Genomic DNA, 5,186 nt, shown 5'->3' with positions numbered 1-5,186 from the left:
TCTGTGAGACTCTTATCTCCAATAAACCACTAGAAAACCAGAAGTGGCGCTGTGGCTCAAGTGGTAGAATGCTCGCCTTGAGCTGAAGAGCACAGGGACAGCGCCCAAGCCCAGAGTTCAAGCCCCACATGCATACATCTTCTGTACTCATTCAGCTTTCACTGGGTATCTGTAACTACTGTTATATGGAAGGAAGTCCAACAAGCATAGATAGCCCCAGCCATGTACAAATCCAAATCCCAAGCCCTCTACCTCTCCCTTGCCTGAGAAGCCAAATGGAAAAAAGGCTACACAGTGACTCACAAACACACCGAGCTTTTTCATCCAGCCTCTGCTAGTTTTTCTTTTTTTTTTTTTTGTCGGTTGTGGGGCTTGAACTCTGGGTCTGGGTGCTGTCCCTCAGCTCTTCAGCTCAAGGCGATCGCTCTACCACTTGAGCTACAGCGCCACTTCCGGTTTTCTAGTGGTTTATTGGAGATAGGAGTCTCACAGTCTTTCCTGCCCGGGCTGGCTTTGAACTGCGATCCTCAGATCTCAGCCTCCTGAGTAGCTAGGATTACAGGCGTGAGCCACCAGCGCCCGGCTCTGCTAGTTTTTCTAGCTGGATTGTCTTGGATGAATTATTGAATGTCCCTGGTCCTCAGCTTCTCATCTGTAAAATTATATATATATAATTCTATCCTCACTTGCTCAGACTGACCTGCCTCATCTCCCTAGTAGCTAGGGACTACAGGCATGCACTAACACACCTGGATAAAATAGTAGTTTTTCTTTCCAATAATGCTGAAATATCAGCACATACCAAAAAAAAAAAAAAGGCACCTACTGAAACTCAGCAAATGTGTGCTTCTCCTTCTGTCTTTGCCCACCACCACGCAGAGTGTTCCTGGAAGGCCTCCGTGTCCAGACACGGGTCCAAGCATTAGCTGGAGTGTGGACCTGGGACGGAGGTGAGGTAGTGAGGGGGTCTTCGTGCTCTCTGTGGGCCTCAAGGAAGCTCGGAGAGGCTGGATGGCAGGGGCAAGACTTTTCAGAGCACCTGTCCAGACACGGCCGATCAATATGCTTCCTCACCAACCAATCCCAGCTTCTTCCAACAGAACCCCGCAGGGCCTGCCAGTCTCCAGGTTATAGCTCTGTACCGGGCTGCTCTCAGGCCTCTGCTCCACCCAGTCCCTGTGGAGGAGCAGGGGCAGCCATGAAGAACTGAGGGTCTGTGGCTCACTTGGTCCACAGCACTGCCCTTAGCTAAGTGACCTGTGCTAGGACCCTGGAGCATGAGTGCCTTAGGTTCGCAGGCTGACTGGCAAGTCAGTCCTCTCTGAGGCCTTTGGGGATTACTATCAGGGTGATTACTACCTGGCACCCCCCCCACGCACCCACACCCAGAGACTCCATGTGTTCATCCACTAAATATTTATTGGGTGCCTAATGAGAGTCTAAAGGAGACAAAAGTGAACAAAACAAACACTGCCCTCATTGTTAGAGAAGCAGATCATCTTGCAGCTAGCAGCATCTTGGCCTGTGGGTAGTGAGAGGCAGGAGAGGAAGTCAGGAGGGAGAGAACAAGGGGAGTTCTGGAGTGGGAAGTGCGGAGGGATTCCCAGAGAAGATGGACCTCCGGCGGGCACCGGTGGCTCACACCTGTAATCCTAGCTACTCAGGAGGCTGAGAGCTGAGGATCATGGTTCAAAGCCAGCCTGAGCAGGAAACTCTGTGAGACTCTTATCTCCAATAAACCACCAGAAAACCCAAAGTGGCGCTGTGGCTCAAGTGGTGGAGTGCTAGCCTTGAGCTGAAGAGCTGAGGGACAACGCCCAGGCCCAGGGTTCAAGCCCCATGACCAACAAAACAACAAAAGAAAACAAAAACACCAAAAAACAAAAAAGATGGACCTCAGGACTCAGAGCAGGATGAAGGTGCTGAACCTGTGGGAGACCATGGTCCCAGAGGACTAGCAGAATCTTTGGTAGGGAAGGGCAGGCAGGGGTTCTGAGCAAAGGAAAATAATAGAGCAGAGTAGCCTGGGATCTGATCATTGTGCTTAGGCCCTACCTCATCCCATCCTCTAGTGCTTGAACTCTGAGCTGTGCCCCATCTTCACATCCTTCCTGGCCCCCATTAGTGGGACCTCAGGCCCTACCAGGCAGCAGTGAAGGAGAGGCTCAGGGAAGAGGAAATCTGCCCAGCTCAGGCAAGGCACTCTATTGATCATACAGGAGGAACCCTAGTGGGTGACTCTGCTCAGGTTCCAGGCTTGGCCCTCAGGGGCCAACTATAGAGTAGACACCCAGGTGACTTTTTCCCCAGGTCCAGCCATAGGCCAGAGCCAGTTGTACGATGCCCAAAGCTGAGCATCAGAAGGACTGTGCCCCAAGTTTAGGATTCTGGATGGTTATGATTCTGGGTGATCATGGAGAGGTCTTCTTGAGTTCGCAGCTTTCGGGTCTCTGTCCCCTCTCTTGTTCAGGAGGGGTCAGAGGCAACACACCAGGAGAGAGAGTTTCTGCTCTGGACCTCTCTTCTTGCCTCAGTGGTAGGAGAAAAAGAAAGGGATAGAAGATAGGACTCAGAAGTCAGGAGACCTGGATTACAGATCTCCTGACAGTGCTGGGCCATAGAAAGGCAGGAGACAGCCAGGTCTCAGGTTTTTCTAATCTCTGTCTCTGGTGAATGCAGGAGCTGGGTTGGCTTAATGTAGGATGAGACTGCCCTCTGGTGGTTTGATTTGGAGTTGCTGGATGCTGGGACCCTGACTGTAATGTGGGAGGGAGGCTGCAAGATTTACTAACTTCACTTCTCCATTTCATTTCCTCCATCAAGTTTTTTTTTTTTAATTTGTATCCAGGGAATAGCATCTGCTAGGCAGGTGCTATACTACAGATCCACTATACCAGCCATTTTTTGTTCTAGTTATTTTTGGCACGAGACCTCCTACATCATCCATGTGCCCCTGAACCATGATCCTCCTATTTTTCACTTCCCACTCCAGCTTGAATGACAGGCACATAGCACCAGAGTCAGCGTCTTCCATTGGTGGCAGGCATGAGCCACCAGCATTTGTCAAAACTGGTCAAATGTTTTTGTCGTTGTTGTTTGTTTGGTTTGGGTTTTTTAGACCCAAGCATTTCATTGAATGTTTTTACCTTATTCTGAAAATAACAAGGTTTCTAATCACTTAGAAACACGGGCAAAGATGGAAGACAGAACATAATACAAAATGTCTAAAAATGTATGCAGAAGCTGGGCAGCAATGGCTCACGCCTGCAATCCTAGATACTCAGGAGGCTGAGATCTGAAGACCACGGTTTGAAACCAACTGGGGCAGAAAAATCTCTGTGAGACTCTTATCAAAAAAAAAAAAAAAGCTGGAAGTTGGCTCAAGTGGCAGAGCAATCGCCTTGAGCACAAAGAGGCTCAGGGATAGTGCCCAGGCCCTGAGTTCAAGCCCCAGGACCAAAAAAATGTATGCAGAGGGGAGGCCAATGCAAAATCATGTACCGTAGACCCTCTGTATCCATTTTGCATTCACTGATTCAACCAACTGGGAATGGAAAATATTAGGAAAACATTTGGTCTGTACTAAGTATTAGACTTTTTTCTTTGTATTTATTCAATAAACAATACAATGCAACCATTATTTGTGGAGTATTTATGTTATATTAAGTGGTATAGCCATGCGTCAGTGGCTTATACCTGTAATCATAGCTACTCAGGAGGCTGAGATCTGAGGGTTGCAGTTTGAAACCACCCCCAGCAGGAAAAGCCTGTAAGATGCTTATCTCCAACAAACTTCTCAGAAAAAGCCAGAAGTGGCACTGTGGCTCAAGTGGTAGAGTGCTAGTGTTGAGCAAAAAGAAGCTCAGAGACAGAACTCAGACCCAGAGTTCAAGCCCCATGACTGTCAAAATTAAATTTTTTTTAAATTTTATTTTATTTGTGAGCATACTGTACAGAGGGGTTACAATTGCATGGGCAGAAAAATTAAATTTTTTAAAGTAATATAAATCATGAAGTATACAAAGAGGATGTGGTGAAGTTGGTTGCAAATACAATACCTTTTATGTCTTCATTTTATATTTATTTTATATAATTTATTTATTTAGTGCCCGTACCAGGACTTGAACTCAGGCCCTGAGTGCTATTCCTCAGCTTTTTTTGGTCAAGGCTGGCACTCTGTACTTGAGCCACAGCTTCACTTCTGGCTTTTGGGGGGTGGTTAATTGGAGAGAAGAGTGTCCTGGACTTTCCTGCCCAGGTTGGCTTTGAACTGTGATCCTTAGATCTCAGCCTCCTGACTAGCTAAGTTTATAGGCATGAGCCATTGGTACCTGGCTACTATACCCTTTTAAATAAGGGAATTGAGCAACTGGGGTTTTCAATACTTGTGGTGGGACCTAGAACCGAGGGACAGCTGTGCATACATTGGTGGTTGTGGCATACTGTCACGACCACCCTACTTCTACCTTTGTCCATCATCCTCCACTTTTAGAACAGTCAGAACCTTCCTGTTGAAACTTAGGAAGCTAGATTCCATCGCCTTAAGCCTTTCCTTGACTGAAGTAAGGTGCTACACACCAGGCCCTGCAGCCACCTTCTATCCCGGCTTACAATACCTTTTTCCCATTCCACCCCCAGTCACCTGGACTCCTTCGGGGGCCTCAGGTCTTTGCCTTTGCCATTACTTCTCACTCTCGTTCTACGGACATCTGCTTTTGCTCCCTCATGTTCCAGCAAGAAATACCTCCTCAGTGAGATCTTTCATGACCAGACTATTTCAATCTGGGCTTCCCAGTCCCGCACCTTTCTCTGTTCTGCATATACTTGTCACAGCCGAAGCACTCTGTGCTTTTCTGCTTTTCTTATTGCTTGTGGATTACCCTGGCATATCTGCCTCAAGAGGACAGAGGTCTTGATCTGACTGTCCATTGGTGTGTTCAAACACCTGTCTTGATACCTGGTAAACAGAGATTGGAAAATAATTAGGAGAGGAGAAGAACTGAGATTAAAGAAGACGAGAAGCGGGGCTGGGAAGGTGGCTCAGTGGTAGAGCACTTGTCTTGCATGCATGAGGCCCTGGGTTCAGTTCCTTAGCACCACATAAGTAAAAAGAAAAAAGCCGGAAGTGGCACTGTGGCTCAAGTGGTAGAGCGCTAGCCTTGAGCTGAAGAGCTGAGGGACAGCGC

General features: G+C 47.8%; 1 protein-coding gene across 1 annotated transcript in view; it reads left to right on the top strand.

Moving 5' to 3' along the window:
- Hap1 (huntingtin-associated protein 1) overlaps window positions 1–5,186 on the top strand; it is a 21,998-nt gene that overhangs the window by 6,710 nt on the left and 10,102 nt on the right. The window lies entirely within an intron of this gene.

The sequence above is a fragment of the Dipodomys ordii genome, unplaced genomic scaffold (genome assembly GCF_000151885.1).
Source record: "Dipodomys ordii isolate 6190 unplaced genomic scaffold, Dord_2.0 Scaffold7, whole genome shotgun sequence".
Taxonomy (NCBI): Eukaryota; Metazoa; Chordata; class Mammalia; order Rodentia; family Heteromyidae; genus Dipodomys; species Dipodomys ordii.
Note: the sequence above shows the minus strand (reverse complement) of the source record. Positions and strands in the feature narration are given on the sequence as shown.